This window comes from Triturus cristatus, chromosome 10 (assembly GCF_964204655.1).
Source record: "Triturus cristatus chromosome 10, aTriCri1.1, whole genome shotgun sequence".
NCBI lineage: Eukaryota > Metazoa > Chordata > Amphibia > Caudata > Salamandridae > Triturus > Triturus cristatus.
In genome coordinates, this window is record NC_140593.1 from 383,959,527 (window position 1) to 383,978,584 (window position 19,058).

The 19,058-nt window shown below is 43.7% G+C and overlaps 1 protein-coding gene across 1 annotated transcript in view; it reads left to right on the forward strand.

The window, feature by feature from the left end:
* SKAP2 (src kinase associated phosphoprotein 2) overlaps positions 1 to 19,058 on the forward strand; it is a 487,916-nt gene that overhangs the window by 34,148 nt on the left and 434,710 nt on the right. The window lies entirely within an intron of this gene.

Below are 19,058 nucleotides of genomic sequence, written 5' to 3' on the forward strand. Positions count from 1 at the left end.
GTAGAGATTAAAAAAAGGTGACAAGTCAAGCTGGCTCGTGCATTAACAGTTCGTAGGGGTCAGTTGAGTCTTTCGATAAACACGAGAGAGCAGAAGCCAACGCACGTTTCGGTGTATGTTACACCTTCATCAGGGCAACGACGATGTAGGGCGTGTGGGACAAACACAGAAGGAGCCTTTCAATCAACGGTGCTATTTACAAATCAATTCTTCTATGGAATATAGGAGAAACACTAAGTAAGCATCAGATAAGGCGCATCAGTTCCAAAATTGGGTCCAATCAATAGTGGTCTGAGGTCAGTGGACGGCTAAAATGCGTCACGGATAGGCAGCCCAGGGCCTAGCAAGTGAATATATCTTGGGCTATCAGGGTAATACACAGAGGGTGTTTCGATAGCAGGCTGTGAGGAAAGGCGGTAAGTTAAAACGTCACCGCCGGCATGTTTTCGTAAATGTAGTCAAACAAGAGAGGGTAGGATAAATGTCTAAATGGCCCATGGGATGTAGGGTCGTAGATGAACGCGGGGCTCAGGCACGGTGATGGCACGAATGATGGATTCAGCTACCGCCAAGCTGAGCGGCCATCTCACCCTTTTCCATGCACAGGCGGGCTGGGAATCAAAGCTGCCCTGGCAAAAATATTCAAGCAAGCCCCACTCCCTCCTTCAGCACCCTCTCTCATTACTTCCATCCCTTATCGGTGGCTCTGCTCTCCCTAGCCTCTCTGTTAACTTTGCTCTCTCCATCGACTGCCTTTTATTCACCTCTGTTTATCTTGCCCTCCCCTCTCTCTCTCTTTGTGTATGCCGCCACTGTGCCTGCTGCAATAAAGTGACAGAAGTACCAGCTACAGCCCTGGGACTTTAAACAAGCATTGGGAAAAGCCACTATGTCTCACCTTTGAGACTTATTGGCTGTGTTAATGGTTTTAGAAATATGCTACTCTATAGACAGTGCATAATAATTTACGTAAGTAAAGACTGAGTTTTTGCAAACTTTCTTTGCTTTAGTGCAATTTTGAATTGTTATTGGAACAGACGTTACTAACTTTTGGCAAAGCCTAGATGGCCAAGCTCTAAAGGGCTGAGCTATTGGGTTTTACAATGTTTGTGTGGTACATGTGAGCTGAGCCGCATTTAAGTGCCCAGGTAAATTTTGGCTGTTGGAGGATGTTCATAAATTGGCACAACAGAGTTTTAGAACTGATGCCGAAGGCAATATGAGTCTGCAAGCCACAAGATTGTTAAGATTACATGGTCATGTAATCCATAGCCTCTCTCCAGTGTGCACCTACTGATGGACACATATGTATCATTTGTACATACCAGTCCTAAATTATTTATAACAAAATTATTGTTGTTACTCATTTATATAAACTACTGACAAGCACTCACAAAGCCAATAGGTCTGACTTATTTAGGCATATGTTTGTTGTGTGATATGCCTGGATGCAAAAGCAGAAAACTCACAAAGAGCCATGTAAATTCTGCCCAGGTGACATGCTGAGTGAAGCACAGGATTGTAGTTCTCATGTTTTAAGCCACACCCTTAATGACATAGGCCATGCATAGGACACTGGGAAGACCGCTGGAAAACACACGCACAATTGTGGAGTGCTTAAACAAAATGAAAGAATAGTAGAGGCTGATAAATGAGCAGTGGAAGGACACAAGCCATGTGTCCATGCTCCAGGAGAGGCACACACACACAAGAGGAGGTAGGAAAGCCCACACAAACTAATGAATAAGCAAGCAAGCAAATGAGTGACAATGAAGCCAACCAAAAATTGTAAGCAATGGGTGGACTCTAAGCCCCCTTTAAACTAGCAATATGTCTCGCAACACACAACACATGCCCTGTCTAGTAGGTTCAACCTAAAAATGGACTCCAAAGGCTGGGGCCTACCGAGTAAATGCCCGATTAGGTAAATAGTCTGTCCAGGCCTGTTCTCATATGTTTCTTTAAAGGCTTCTATTGGAGACTGTACTCGTCATGCTCCGTTGTATTACTTGTAAAGCTTTGATGGTACAGACCCAAATTACAATACACCTGCAATTATATATGGGGGCCAGTAATGCCGTTGCCTGCCTCAATGGGAATTAGGAGGTCCACTGAACTACCTTGGACCTATCATGTGCTCCCCGGAGACATATGCTGCTGAAAACAGTTGAAATCGCTGGGGGAGTTGTTGTAGAGAATGGGTATTTACTGCAGTATTCAGATTCAGATTTACCACGTACAGTGGTGATTTCTCATTACTTAGAGCATTCCCAGGGTTGAAATCTTAATCCCTGTCAATTCTGCACACCCATAGTTAAAGGGACCACCAGTATCATTAATTCTGGTGGGTTGGAATTACGGTCTTCCACAGAACTGTGGCCCCCCTTCTTTCTCAGTCCATGTTCGACCACCCTACTAGAAAACTTCTGCTTCTCTTTTCTCACTTTGAGAGATCAGAGTTATCTTTCTTATATTTGTGAGAAGCTGTGGTGGTTACTACCTTATTTAATTTACTTTCACTGAACTAACACATTTTACATTGCTTATTTCATTTTTTGCCTTTGTTTTCTATGCATTGGGAATACACAACATAAATTAAATCTGAAAGATGTTTCGTGGGCAGGCTTCCCTCATTCACATACAGATCACAGGACAATAGCGCTGCAGTACGGAAGTGGTGACATTCGGCTCCTGCATATACAAATCAAGCAAATACTTAAAAATTATTCTCACACATGAATTCTTAGTGAGCCGTTCCCTTAAGAATTTCCTGGCACTCCATGCACAAAGGAGCTACACGTGCTTGACAACACTTGGTAATGTTGCTATTGTTACCACCGTCCTAGGGACAGGACAGATATGCACTCTCTTGCCCACCCCAACACATGGACTTGTTAAACGTGCCCATGAAGCGCTCTGGTGAGGCCGGTCAATGAGAATCCCAGGCCGTCAACTTGTGACACGGTTGAGCTTCCATTATAGTAATGAGTTGTGGTTCCTTTTGCTTGTTACAGGTAAAATGGGGTGCAACGTGTGTGGTGTTGTGTGCACGTAGCATGAGAATGCAGGTGGCGTGCCAGCTAACATTGCAGGTGTTCACCAAGTACATCTGCTTGTAACATGACTTTCATCTGTCCATGATCTTTCAAGGTTAGGTCTGCTTATTGACTCTTGGTATTAACTGGCTATGCTCTCATTATGAATGCTTTTTGGTGGTATGCCAGGCACAATCTTTGGTAGTGCCCACAATTCCAATTCCAGCTTTATAGCTCTTAAAGGGTCTTGAGGTAACCTGTCCTGGAAACCTTCTGTTAAGTGCATCACTTGAAATTGTCTTATGTGTGTTTGTTAAATACTTAAAAATATATTCTCATGCATTTGCATCGGATGCTATTCAGTTATACACACAACAGAAATTAAAAGTATCATGTAAGAGTAACCCAGATACACACAATTTGCATTTAAACTATTTGCATCAATTTTACTGCCAATTTCTAGGGTGGTGCCCTACACCCAACGCAGAGAATATAGGACGAAGTTTAGGTATTGATCAACCGGTTTTACACACAACTGCCCTTTACGTCAATCCAAATGATTTGCCTTGTCTTAGCAGCATATGCCTGAGCGGTTAAGCATGAACTAGGACCATTATAATAAAAAGAAAATCTATTATATGTATTTCCCAATCTTGTAAACTAAAACAAGAAACATTATTTTATTAGGAAATCAAGTGCAACGCAGATCTCTCTTGGCGACCACTAGACCCAGGTTGATTAGTATTAGCTTTGTCCGGGAGAGATCGGCTTCTGTATGTATGCCTAACAGCACAAATTTGGGATCCATAGGTATCTTGTCTCCTAATATTTCCCGTAGTTGTGCCAATATTGCTCCCCAGTAGTGCTTCATTTTCTGGCACTCCCATGTCATATGAAAATATGTGCCAAATTCATTGTTGCATCTAAGGCAGGTAGGTGTATCGGCAATCCCCATTCTGTGTAGACGGGATCTGTCATAGTAGGTCCTATGATTTCTCAATCTTGTAAACTAAAACAAGAAACATTATTTTGTTAGGAAATCAAGTATCTAAAAAAGAAAGTAAACCTTGGATTTCCAAGGGATGAGAACTAGTAAATCATTGTAGAAAGGCATATACATATATGCCACCTATTTTAAAGATGACTAGAGATTTTAGGGAATAACCAGCAAATACATTGTTTCTGTGGTCATTACTGCGTTCCTCCTGTGGTAGCAAACATCTGCAAGAAACATTACAGGTAAATCACTGGGACTCCCATCTCAATAATGCCTAGAAGTGTTTAGAATCAGTGAAATAGGAAATAATTGTTGGTAACTGATTTTAAACGAACTGTCTAAAGGTTCATAGCTTTAGAAGGGTTATTAAGCATGTCTTAGCTTCTTAGAACAGTATGTAGTTATTTGTATTAATGATCATATGCTAAATCTGGAGCCAGTCTTTAAGGGGAAAAAGCCTACAAATATGGTCTTTTGCTTAGATTTCTTCTTGTAAAAAGTTTCTGTTAACTACTACTCCCACCAAGAAAAATAATCCTGTGGTATTTCTTTGTTCAACTACGGGATATTGTGCAATTGGATGTTTTTTTTTGGGGGGGGGGGGGGCAGGGGGGGGGTCTCTTGTTCTAGTCCCCCTAAACCAGAGGCCTTCATCTGTGGGGCGTGAATCCCATGGGGGGCGCACATTCCCCGGCCTCTCTTGACCCTTTAATCTAAAATGTTTGCTTTCGTTTTGGAAAACGATAACCATACCGGGACGGCTAATTTAGATAGAAGGCTTCAGCTGAAGGTTTATTCATTGAGTCTCCTGTGCTGTGAAAAGCCTTTGTGCCAGGTTCCCTGTTTGACTGAAGGAAATGCAAATGTGCGCGATTAGTTAATCTCCAAGTGTAAAGTGTTCTTGGGAAACTTTGTGATGACAAAGATTTGGTATTTTTGAGTGGTAGTGCAAAGAGTTAATAGGGCTGTGGAGTGCGTGCTTTTCTTTGTTGAAAATATCTTTATTTGACACTTTTCATTATTTCAACACAGGTACAGCATATACTTCCAAGCAATTTAAGCAAAGTCATGTTACATATTCGTTCAGAGGAATTGGCATGTGCAACATTGATACATAAACCAGTATTGTATATTTCTCGAATGCCCGTGTCTCAGTCCCATCCCTTACTCCCACCAGCACCAGTCTATCATGTGTCTGGGGTGATTATCTGCGAGTCTTCTACCGTGAGTCTATAGTAATTTATCCATGGACTCCATATTTTTTTGAACTTTTTTAGATATCCGAGAGCTATATACGTGTTTTTTCCCAGTCACATTCAGGTCCATTCTCGTCTTCCATTTGTCTACAGTGGGTCTCTGTGCCATCCCCCATTTGCATGCCAAATCTCTCTTGGCGACAACTAGACCCAGGTTGATTAGTATTAGCTTTGTACGGTAGAGATCAGCTTCTGTAAGTATGCCTAACAGCACAAATTTGGGATCCATAGGTATCTTGTCTCCTAATATTTCCTCTAGTTCTGCCAATATTGCTCCCAAGTAGTCCTGTATTTTCTGGCACTCCCAAGTCATATGAAAATATGTGCCAAATTCATTGTTGCATCTAAGTCAGCTAGGTGTATCGGCCCTCCCCATTCTGTGTAGAGGGGCTCTGTCATAGTAGGTCCTATGTAAATACCTAAATTGCATGAGTTGGAGTTGTGATTTAACGTCCACTTCTTGCGGGTGCATCAACGCAATCTCCCAATCTAGGTCATCTAAGACTCCCAGGTCTAGTTCCCACTTTGACCTTAGTTTCAGGAGGGTGTCCGGCTTGTTATTTATTGAGGTCCGATATGTCCAGGAGACTGCTTTCTCGTTAATTTCTCCCAGGAGGAGTCTTCCCTCTAATGGGGCATATTCAGGAAGTTCCTCCATGTCAATTTGCTGCGCCCCCCATGCGTGAGTTAGCTGCATATATTTAAAGTATTGCTTCTGATGCAAGTCATAATCTTTTTTTTGAGGAAGGAAAAGGTGGCGAGTTCCTTGCGGTCTAATATGTCTTTAAATTTGGAGATACCCAATAAGTCCCATTTCTCAAACCCTTTTAATTTTTCAGATTCTTTAAGTCTCCCTCCCACCCAAAGTGGGGTTTCTCTTGTGACTCTGTGGTTCCACTTCATTTGTCTTTCTGTTTTTTTTCCAGGCAGTTATCACCACCTGTGTGGCTGCTAATAATGTTGTAGCTCCCTTCCCTTCCTAGAGGTCATGTGTGTGCGGGCGTGCCTCAAATTGTGTGCGTTCCAATGCGTATGTGGGGTGGTCTCCCGGCATGTGCTCCCAGTCATTAACGACTATTAAATGGGCCGGCCAATAGTATGCCCTAATATCTGGCAGTGATATGCCCCATTGTACTGATTGCGTTATAATGTGGCAAGTGCCATTCTGACTGGCCTACCATCCCAGAGGAATGTTCTTAGTGCGTCATCTATCTTGACAAAAGCTTCTTCCGAGATTCGGTAGTATGTATTCTGGAGGATATATAGGAATTTTGGCAATGTTATCATTTTGTATAATGCCGCTTTACCTAATAATGTCATGGGTAATGTTTTCCATCTGTCTATTTCAGTGCTAAATTCATTGAGGACAATATAGAGGTTTCGGTTTTGATGCGAGGGGCTCGGAGCTCTGTTTTGCTGGGTATAGGCAGGATTTCTCCCAATTACTTTTATACCCAGCATGCTCTCCATAGCACTCAAAAATGTCTAAAATCCCTGGGAGCGTCACCCTAGGATTTGTGACGTAAAGAAGAATATCATCTGCATATAGCGATATGCGTTCGTCTGTGATCCCATTTTCGTCTCTTGAAAACCTGACATCTCTTGATGCGATTGAATCATGCACGCAAGGGGCTCCAGCACGAGGGAAAAAAGAAGGGGGATAGCGGACATCCTGTTGCAGGGATTCTGCACAAAACTATGCGCAGGAAAACAGGACCTCGGTGTATAGGGGTTGTACCTTCCTACCACCTTAGTACCCAAAACTCCCAAACCGACTAGCTATAGTGTCTCATTCGTTCTCCTACATAATCACAAAGTCACAAATGATTAGACAACCGAGAACCCAACACTCCCGACTCTCTCAGGAATCGCGGTAGCAAGACATACCCTTTCGCTCGCTCACTCGTACTTGTCCACAATAAGAATTGGCAGACTCACTGTAATAGTTCAAAATGTTTATTTTAACTATCGTGCTCTATAATGCAGTATATGAGCCACTACCAGCAGCGAAATGCATAAACTCAGAACAATTAGCATTGTTACAATTCCATAGAATATAAAGGGGGATGTCATCATATACAGACAGTGGAAAAAGGACTATAAGGCCTAACCACCCTCATCCATGTAATATCAAAGCATGAGTTCCCAGCATCGCAGCTGTGTTTAGCATGTTTTGTCTAGGTGCTAGGGACAGACCAAAACAGAATAACAAGGGGCATGTTTATCGACCTTGCACATCGTGTACAGACTAAACTCCAGGAACTAGCAGAGAATGCGAAAAGCAGACAGTTCTCATGTGAAAGGCATAAACGGAGTCTTGCAAAATAAAGGCATGTAGTAACATGTGCAAAAGCAGCATCATGGCTGCAGAGCTCAGGCTAACTTAGCAATGTCGACAATGACCCTAATGGCCATATAACAACCGCCCCTTGGTAAGGTCATAGTATATAGACAAAACACCACAAACAGAGTTCAGAAGTAAGCAGAGTTCAGAAGTATTTGAAAAAACCAAATTGGAAAAACTTAAAATAAAAAAGAAATGGTGACTCTCAAAACATTGCCGTCTTGAGGAAAACGTTATTAAGAAGGAGGTGGTAAATCCATCAAAGTACGTGAACTTAAGAATGCAATTCCTTCCAAAAGGTCATCCCTATTGTTAGTCGAAAAAAGGGATGCCATCCAATCAAGTAGGTCGAAGGAACAGACATGCTCCTTGTAATCTGATGCTTCCATGAGCATATCCAGGCAACTTGTGTGATATTCGATGAAACTTCGTTCTAAGAGGGTTCTGCGCAGCTGTACAGATATTCCATTCAGCCAAGACTCCAAGTGCTGCTGCACGCACCATATGGCCATTCCCAGAACAGGCTTGTTCATGGGCCTTTAAGGGACCCATCAACTGGTTAAAATCCGGGTCTGAACATGACTTATTGGAGAGGCATAAATCGAAAGCCCAATAGAAGGGGCACCGTTGACAATAAAACACAGGTTGCACGCAAGTGAAGTAGGCAAAGCGAAAGGTTAAGCCATAACTCAGCTAAGCATTACTAATGGCAAGCAACCAAAAAGTTGTCGCATTCAATCACGGTATAGTTGCAATTGGCCTGGTCTGTGCATTACTGCAAGATGAGCAGCCATTGCGCAGCAGGAACAGAAGAAGCAGGATTCCACCAGCTAGCGCCCGTAATAAAGGGAATCCTCCGAAGACGCTGGAAAAAATAGAATGAATAAAAGTATTATTTGGTATTACTCCAAATATCGTTTGAAAAGAAGTCACAAGGACTGATCCCACAAGTTTAAATAAATGAGCAAGGCCTTTGGTGTCAGACGCATTAAATATTTGATGTATAAGCTCCCCAAAGTGAAGTGAGAGGTTCGTGTTCAGAAGTGACTGAATCTCGCTAGATGTTCTAGCCACCTGCAACTCGAAGATCTCTCGAGCTGAAGTAAGAGACAATTCTTGTTGAAACAATAGCGCTTTGAGCCTGCTTAATTTGTTGAAATCTGTTTTCAAAGTCGGAATGGAAGGCCAAATAGAACTATCTACTTTCCCATGCGGGCGGAAAAAGCACATTGCTTCAACAAGTAACACGCTGTGAAACGGTTACTAAATATGGGATTCCTGCCCGTTAACCACAGCAGTCGTGGTTGTTCAAAATAAGATAACTGCCTTAAGTAAGCAAGGTAAAAGCGGGAATTATTGCTGGTACGGGAGTTCCTTTAAAAAAAGAAGCAAGATTAGGCGCAGATACATTACAAGAGCTATGCAACTTAATGTGTTTATAAACCAGGGAATGTCCTACTGTGGAATCGCAGTCCTCCCCTGTTGGGAAAACTTCCTTATCCTCCCGTCGACATCTGTAAGTGAAAGGTAGGGACTATAGTTCATGGAGAAATGTTATACCCAGTGGTTCGAAGCTTCCTATCGGAAAATGTTTCATACGTGATTTAAATTGAAACAGCGAGAAAGGGAGACAGATAACCCCATGAATTAACCAAACAGCTGAATCCGTCTCCGCCACAGAGAATGGCAAAGGTTCTAATCGTTCAATGTGTAATAGCCTGTATGTAGCATCTTTCATGGGCATAAATCTGTTTATCAGTCATATTACATGGTAAAAACAAAGCAGAAGCATTCAAATAATCCCATGGGACTTTTCCCATTTTGAGAGTCTGTAACGTCCATGCAAACTGCTTAACTGATAGTAATTGACAATATCAATAACAGATGAAACAATATTATCTAAGGTATAAATGTGTGAAGATAGTGTATTGATACTATTGTAGACTACTGCAAGGACTTTTTCCAAATTTGCTTGATCAATTTAGCGGAGACGAAGTGCTGCCTCAATCTGCGAAAGCTTCCAAACTTCATTGTAAGCTGCACAGATAAACCTCTTCGTTCTAGGAATTCTAGGACCTAAGATAAAATCAGCCAAATTGATGTCACTCGACAAGAGTGACAAGTGTCGTGTTACTGACGACAAAGTGGAATGTTCCAACCATTGGTGACACAATTTACCCACCGAGTATGTGGTGACCGAATGTGAATGTGGATAACGAGGATCAGGTCTAGTCTGTGTGAAACCAGGTGTCACATTATAGAAACGCAGTTGACATGCATTTGAATTTGTTTGCCACACCAACCATCTGGATTGGTCAATTTTTGAGACATTGAAAATGTCATTTCGAAACAAGGCTTGCAATACATCGATCGTATAATTTGACTGCACGCCAAATGTTATATTCCTCCAATGACGGAATGGATGGGATATTCAAAATTTTTACAGTTGCCAGGCCAAAGCAAGTGGTTTGGTGCCCGTATCATTCAAAAATTAAATTTGAGTCGGGATTTGGCAGCCATGATGCAAAGCTTCAGTTACCTGAACCTGCCAAGCCTTAGTGCCCCATATCGATTTTAAATCAATGGTATCTTTCCAGTGATCATAAACCTGTGTGGCCAATTTAGTTCTAAAAGAATTGGAATAAACCAATTTCAAGTGGGTCAAGATAAATTTGGATTGAGATGATAATTGTAATTTAAAGAAATAGGATTCTGGATTTGATGTGTCATAATCTGTGAAATAGGTGAACTTACCCCTAAGGGTTTTAGAACTCCCATGCATAGGAGTTGGACAATGTTCCCATTGCGTATAATTAAAAACAGGTCGTAACATGTTTGTTTTATGTAAGAATTGATGCCCATTGTGTTGAAAACAGAATAAATCAGCATAAGTGGCGGAATTTAAATACAAATCTTCTGCATCAAAAACAGCACAATACTTTGAATCAGAAAAAAATGAATATACTGCTTGCACATCCCAATCATCAGAATATATGTCCTGTGTTACTACATCTCCTAAGGAGACGCAAAACACGTATGGTATGTTGAGGACTTCAGTCGGGCCGTGAATTTCGAAAGCTACTTTATCCCAAACTGTGCCATCTGCTACCGGGAAAGCTGAAATGTTGACAAGAGTTTGATCACGTTTCATGATATGGGACGAAGTATGATGGGCCAGAATTCTATAGACCAAGTTCACAGCAGAGCGTTCTGGTAAATAATGACTTGATGAGTAAGAAAAATACTGTCGCAAATCCAGTCGACATGAAGAGGAAAGTCAGGATGAGCACCAACCTGATGTAGGTCCATGGGGGGACCAGGTAAGTCTTTTTGAACCAAGAGATGAAAATACTTAATTTTGTTGGTGGAAGTGCCAAAGTGGAAGACGAGGAGGATGAGTCCTAAAAGAAGCTGGCATGGTCCCCAAAATAACCGCTTGCACCCATGTTTATTAGAGGGGTTGGGCAGGAGCAGCGTGATGTTGTCCAGGACTGTTCGGCACTCCACTTTGGGACTCCCCTGTAGGGTAAGTATACTCGACTTCTGCGCTGGAAGAGGATGCAGGCAGAACAGGCGAAAGGTCAATAATAGTGTCCACGTCACCCTCAACGACACGGGCATTATTCGAAGAGGATGCAACCACTGGATTCAAAGAGATAGCATTGCATGTAACTGCAGGTGTGACACTATTCAGAATCGGCCAGACGGTGTAACTTGACATTGTCCACTGAGATGCATCTGTTTTGCGACCAGGTAAAGGTGGTAAAATGACTGTACGAGTACCCTTCAATCCAAGTACTGGAACCGGTGTACGATAAGAGGGACCAAATTCTTTTTTGTTCTCCAGCTTTTCTCGTACCAGATCTCCAACCTTAGGAATCCAGCTGGCAACCGGAATCAGCAGTGCTGCATCATTGCAAGAGGGTAAATGTTCCATTGTGTAGCTGTCACAGGTCTTTTGTAGATCCTGTAACATAGTAGAATGATTATCTAAGTCAAAGATTGCGGCAGCCGCCACAATGTTTAGACCATCAAGGTCTGGCACAAACATTTTAATGCCAAAGAGCATTTCGTATGGGGTCGGCCCACCCAGAGATCTTCTAGGAAGGTTATTTAGTGCACGTTGAACTCCATACAAATGGGCCAGCCAGTTCCTGCCAGAACCTAAGACTCTAGCTGTCAAAGATTGCTTTAAGTCACGATTCATTCGCTTCTCTATAAAATTGCCCTCACGCCTGTATGGAGATGAAAACAGCACCAGCACCCCCATTGACATCACCATGTCCTTGTACGCCTTAGAGGCGAACGCTGAAACTTGGTCAGAATGGAAGGTGGCACAGGCAAACATCCCGACAAAGACATGCAAATCTCCAATGACATTTAGAGCGTCAGCACTGCGTTGTGGCCAAACCCAAAGGAATCTAGTGCACGAACCAACTGCAACAAAAATGTATTTATATGCAGTATCAGAAGAGAACGGACCGCAGTGATCAAGATACACACATCCAAATGGCTGATTGGAAATACATAGCTGTGTTTGTGGAGGGCATGAGACCATAGACTGTTTGATTTGCTGACAAATGTCACATGAAAGTACATAATTACAGGTCTGTTTATATAAACCACGCCACCAGTAACATTGCTGTAAAATAGAGACTTTCGCAGACACTCCGGCATGTGCAGACGCCATGCCTTCTTGTGTAGCAATGATCAAAGCCAGCCTGCGCTCTTTGTTGGGAATCAGCTGATCCCTAACTGATGGAATTTTAGCATGAGGAACTTGTTCCGGAGATAAATGATGAGAATACTTCGAATGGGAAGCCCAGTATAAGCGGTTCCATCCTTCGTAGCAGCAATTGCTGCCAAAATTTAATTATCTATCTTAGTCATGGACCTTGTCATGGACCTTGTAACTGCTGCTACGGAACACGTGGCTACTGCAGATTTGGCTGCTTCGTCAGCCAAAGAGTTGCCAACAGCATGTGCACCCACACGCTGATGGCCAAGAGTATGTATAACCTGTGAGTAAGAGATGTTTTTTAAGTTCCGCCACTCAAACCCAAAGCATTTTATGCTTTATTGCGCTGCCTTTAGAACATCAATAGTCATTTTGTCCCCAAAAGAATAAGTTGTCATTAAAAGACTGAACACAGTAGTAAGAATCGCATACAATAAGAGTATTCACATCAGGATCAGCAAACTCGAGATCAAGAACAAGAACACGCAGCTCCGCCAATTGCTCTGTACAGTCCCCAAGCGCCTGTGTATGCACTATAGAAAAATGTAATTCTTCATTGACAACTGAACCAGCCACAATAGCGCAAGCCGTCGAATAAGCGTTTTTGGAACCGGTGGGCGGTTGCACCGAGCCATCGGTATAAATGATACATTTGTACTCCTCTAAAGGAAGCAACGACAACGGGTTAGGATGAACATGTTCATACTATAAAACGCCTGTGTCTGAAGAGCAGGATCAAAGATAAACGTGACATCAGCCGATGTCAAATAAGTAGCCTATTGTATCTAACAGGGGTGTAATGCCTTAAAGATTGGCACACTTGCCTTAGTATAGCTTTTAAAGCAGGGAGAGGGGTGACCATAAGAATGCATTTCCCCTGTGCCAGTGCACGTTCTTTTAGAATCACCATTTGGACTGCCGTCAAAACTTTCTCAACATTTGAAAATTGCATTTCAGCCGCTGTGTACAAATGTGATTTGTATGCAATAGGTACGGTCTCCCTCATTGAACGTCAAGTAAGTGAAGCCCACGCCCCCCGGTACTATACGTATCACCAGGTTTGTGGAGTTGTCAAGCGTCAACAAGAAGTTAGTCGCAAGCAGATCTGACTGCAAAGATTGCAGAATAAAGGTATGTTCCGGAAGCCAGCTGGCAGAGGAATAAGTTAGTTGTATCAACGCATAAAGCGGTTTGATACACTGGGCATAATCGGGGATGTAAGTCCTCCCAAAATTCAAAAATCCCAGGAAAAGACTGAAGTTTCTTCAGAGTTGACGGAGGTTGCAGTTGTGCACACTTCTCCAGAAAGTGGGGGGCCAAGCCCCTACCTTCGTTATAGAGCTCGTAGCTAAAAAAAAGCACCGCACAATGTGCGATGTGTGATTTTGCAAAATTGAATTTGTATCCATAGTTGGCAAAGGACAAAATAATTCGGTCAACTCGGACAAGATGCGGCATCAGTTCATCATCCGTCAGATACATATCCTCAATGTACGAGAACACATCAGAGTCTATGCTGTCTAACAAAGAAAGTGAAAGTCCCGGGGCTATTCTTATACCCCATAGGCAAACACGTACATTTTGTCTGATTCCCAACGGAGGTAAATGCTGTCAAGTCACTGCTCTCAGGAGCCAAATTGTGACAGTAGAAACCATTGGAAATATCCAGTGTAATTTTGTCATTCTTACGAATAAGACTGTTCACCAGCGCAGAGCTATGTGTGTTTTGTTTCGCAAATGTACGACAATGACTATTCAAATTTCGATAATCTAATACAATGCAATATGACCCATCAGGCTTTTATACCGTAAAAAGAGGATTATTCATCTGTGATATACAGGATTCAATCACTACTTGATACTCCTCCTGTGTTAGAATATCACAAACTTAACTTCTCGTCTGATTGGATATTGGGGCTGTGGCATAGACCGTAATGGAATCTCATGTGCCTGTGACTTTCTATCCCAGCCCACCTGATTACGGTACATCGCCGGAGCAAGGGCCAAAGCCCACTCAGATGCGTAAGCCTTTGCATGTTCCTTTGGGGACGAAACGTGAAAAACTCCCTTCCCTTCCCTCTAGAAGCCGTTAGCACAAATGGTGGAGACCAATCTGCATCTACCAACAAAATGTCGTATGAAGAGGTGAGATTTTCCCCAAAAAAACCTGTGATTGTACGCTGTATATCACCTTCAGTTTGGAAGACAATTTCATAGAGTCTATCCGGGGGTGCAACTTGTGTATCTGCTGGTTCTACTGTAATAAATGTATCAGTTGCTCTCGCCTCCAGACAAGGACGCAGTGCCTCCCGCACTGTGGTAACCTCTGCTGCGCTGTCGAGCAGAGTCACCGCCAAAGTCCAGTCTAGAAGTCGTGTTCTCACCTTCTGAGGCATATATTGCTGTTAAAGCAGCAACTTTTTTCACCTGATACGGGGGTCTAAAATGAGGCAGTTCCTCTTGTTTGGCTTTGATGTGAAACTGTTGAGGTTGATCCCGTCCCTGTTGTGTGGTCGGACCTTGGCCACGATCCTGGCGTTCTTCACCATCGGCTTGAGAGTGCGATGTGTCCTGTAAAGAACGAGGAGAGCGCTGATCAGGGACTTGAAATCTATTCGGAGTCTTAAGCTTTGTGCGGTCACGCAAGTCATAAGTACGCTCAGAAGACTCGGGTGTCGGTGAACCAGCACGCAAAACCTGCTTCTGTTGCCCCTGTATTTAATTTTTCCAGTTCTTTTTAGGAAAGAACGGACACCCATCCTTTTCAGTCTGGGCTTTTGGTTGAGTTTGAGCTTGAGTTTGCATAAAAGGCTTAATTCCCAGACTATTGCGCCCTATGGTCTTGTATGCATTAGCAATAATCTTCAGCACTTTGCGTGGCTTGTCCATGTCAGAAACAGCCTCCAAGCGTTGTGCCACCTGCAAGCTTACTGCATCACCCTTAACGTTAGCAAGGATCATATCGGAAACAATATCGAACACCCCCACCAGCCTCATTCCCAGCTCCAGGGCCGCGTCGGCCCCATATTCATCCTGAACATGTCTAATCACGGAAGGGAGAACGGTCATTGAGGGGGTGCCGAAACACATCGAATATACAGCTGCAAACACTTTACCCCAAGTATTACACTCAGCTATTTCGGGAACTAGGCCTTTAGGCAAGCACACGGTCAAACCCCTGTGCTTCTCCACAGGTGTCATGTTAGGAAAAACAGCTTTGAGTTGCCCAAATTTTTCAGCAAGCCAATAAAGATGCTCATGCTTATTTTGTGGACGCTTGCCCATCACAGAATTAATCATTAAGGTACTGATTATCACACCACCAGGTACAGGTGGTTGCGCCGCAACGCCAGGTGGTCCCACCTGCAAGTTGCACGACATGAACTGAATAACAGCTCTATGTATGCGTATCAATCAGGTATGTAATACGCAGAGCTCCACGACTGTAGCATTGAGATAATTTGGGTGCGGGGTATACCCAGCCAAAACGTGACACGTGGCCCCATCTATCTGTAAGGGGCCTAAACGGACCGGTGTGATCGGGTGAGGAAGGGCGCCATTAAACCATATTTAGTGTTGCCAAGCCGTTAACGGAACTTCTAGAGACATATAAGGACGATAATTCTGAGGAAGGGCTGTGGCAGTATATTTGTGAAACAAATTATCCGTTACATCGACCCCTGGAAAGGTGACCCTAGAATAAAACACCTCGAAGCGGTAAGCTGCATCCGCTTCCACAAAAAAGATAAGCGCAACACCAGAATCCGGTACTCCGTATTGAGTCAAATAAGCCCTGAGCGGGGCACGGTTAGGAGGCACAATAACAGCAGCCATAATCAAAAATAGTGAATAACCCACGTGGGTAATATGAAAAAGAGAGACCTTTTCAAATTCAAGCTTGAAAAACCTATAAAATAGCACAATATAGGAGGCAACACTGTCACAACTGTCTCCGGAAATAGAAGTGAGGGTTTTGTAGACCAGCACAAGCACTACTCCGGAGTCTCGCAGATAAGAACCAGACCAAACGTTGGCGGCACCATGTTGCGGGGTTCTGCACATACACAGAACTATGCGCAGGAAAACAGGACCCTTGGTGTATTGGGGTTGTACCTTCCTACCACCTTAGTACCCAAAATCCCCAAACCAACTAGCTATAGTGTCTCATTCGTTCTCCTACATAATCACGAAGCCACAAATGATTAGACAACCCAGAACCCAACACTCCCGACTCTCTCAGGAATTGCGGCAGCAAGATCTACCCTTTCGCTCGGTCACTCGTACTTGTCCACAATAAGAAGTGGCAGAGTCACTGTTATAGTTCAAAATGTTTATTTTAACTATCGTGCTCTATAATGCAGTATACGAGGCACTACCAGCAGCGAAATGCATAAACTCAGAACAATTAGCATTGTTACAATTCCATAGAATATAAAGGGGGATTTCATCATATACAAACAGTGGAAAAAGGGCTATAAGGCCTAACCACCCTCCCCTTGGCTGGAAGACGTTTTAATATATAAAAGAAGATCTCTGGGCTTTGACAGCAGACCCCATACCTTAAAGCCTAGATGGAAACTTAACCTCATAGGAACAGCAAAGCTCTTCTCCATGGAAAGGTCTCTCTCCAAGTGTGTGTTTGAACAACATTCATCCCTGTAATATCAAAGCACAAGTTCCCAGGAGCGAAGCTGTGTTTAGCATGTTTTGTCTAGGTGCTAGGGACTGACCAGAACAGAATAACAAGGGGCATGTTTATCGACCTGCACATCGTGTTCAGACTAAACTCCAGGAACTAGCCGAGAACGCGAAAAGCAGACAGTTCTCATGTGAAAGGCATAAACAGAGTCTTGCAAAATAAAGGCATGTAGTAGCGTACACAAAAGCAGCATCATGGCTGCAGAGCTCAGGCTAACTTAGCAATGTCAACAATCACCCTAATGGCCATATAACAATCCCTGTCTTGTCCCCGCTCTTTTGGGCACTCTTTGGAGGTTACTCCATGTACTCGTACCATTGGCTGTTCATATAGAATAGTTATTCATTGTCTAAATTCAGGGCCGAATCCAAATTTCTCATGGTTTGACATGAGAAAGGGCCAGTGGACGGTGTTGAATATTTTTTCTGCATCGGGTGAGAATATTAAATGTGGGTCTGATCTGTCACTTGTTACTTCTAGCCAATGATGTAGTCTCCGTAGGTTTAGTCTAGTGGACCTCCTGGGCATAAAGCCAGATTGGTCTCGATGGATGAGGCTGGATATGACTGTTGTAAGCCAGCTGGTTAATATCGTTTCCTAAAGGCTCTGAGAAAGGTGGGGATAAGGCGAAAGACCAGAAGTCTTCACAAGGGTCCCAAAAATCTGCATCTGGTGGGGATTCACAGTCTACAAATGGAAAAGGCCTAAAGAAGCCCTGGTGCAAATTCTGTAAACAGAAAGGGCACTGGACTTCTGATTGTACCAAGTCCAAAGACCAAACCACCACCACTCCTGCCCCTAAGGCAACTGTTTCCCCTAGTGCACCTACTGGTGGAGGTGGTAATCAGAATAAGGGTGTAGTAGGGCTGACCCTGGGTTCTGAAATGGACTCTGGCCTAGTCAGAGTACCCACTCAGGCATTGCTGGTTTGTGAGGGAGACATTGATATGTCCTTCCTAGTGAGCCCCAGTAATCTGGGCAAATACAAACAGCAGCCTGTAATAAATGGCAAACCGGCTTTGGCATTCAGGGACACAGGTGCTAGTGTCACCATGGTGGCAGAGAATCTGGTGGACCCTGAGCAGATCATCCTTGGTGAAATGTACCAGGTTACCAATCCAAGCAATGTCAGGACCAACCATAGTCTGGCAGTTGTGAATTTCTCCTGGGGAGGGGTAACTGGCCTCAAGAAGGTAGTAGTCAGTACAGACCTCCCTGTCAAATGTCCATTGGGCAATGATCTAGATACTTCAGCCTGGTATGAAGTAGAGTTATGGACTCATGCTGAGATGGTGGGCATACCTGCAGAGGTATTTGCTGTGACCAGGTCACAGGCCAAAATGCATAAAGCTGAACCAGCTCTGGATCCTGAAACTATGGACCAGATGCTACCCAAGAGGAGGAGCAGTAGGGTTAAGGCAGTGCCTCAGATCTCAGATTCCCCTCCAGAGGGAGGAGAAGCAGATCCTGAAGATGGAACTGCCCCAGAGGGACTTGTGCCTGATCAGTTTGAGTTCTTGGGGGCAGGGGGACCTTCCAGGAAAGATCTGAGTAAGGAGCAACAGTGCTGCCCCTCTCTTGAACCCCTCAGACAGCAGGCTGCTGCTGGGAGTGCTAGTGGGTCCCATAACGTTTATTGGGATGAGGGACTCCTATATTCTGAGGCTAGAGATCCTAACCCTGGAGCCACCAGGAGGTTGGTAATACCTCAGAAGTGTAGGGGGTTCCTCTTAACCCTAACACATGATATCCCATTGGCAGGACACTTGGGCCAAAACAAGACCTGGGATAGGCTTGTTCCACATTTTCATTGGCCACACATGTCAGAGGACACCAAGGAGTTTTGTCACTCCTGTGTCACTTGCCAAGCCAGTGGCAAGTCAGGTGGCACAACAAAGGCCCCCCCTGATACCACTACCTGTGGTGAGGGTACCCTTTGAAAGGGTAGGGATTTACATTGTTGGTCCCCTTGACCCACCAACAGAATCT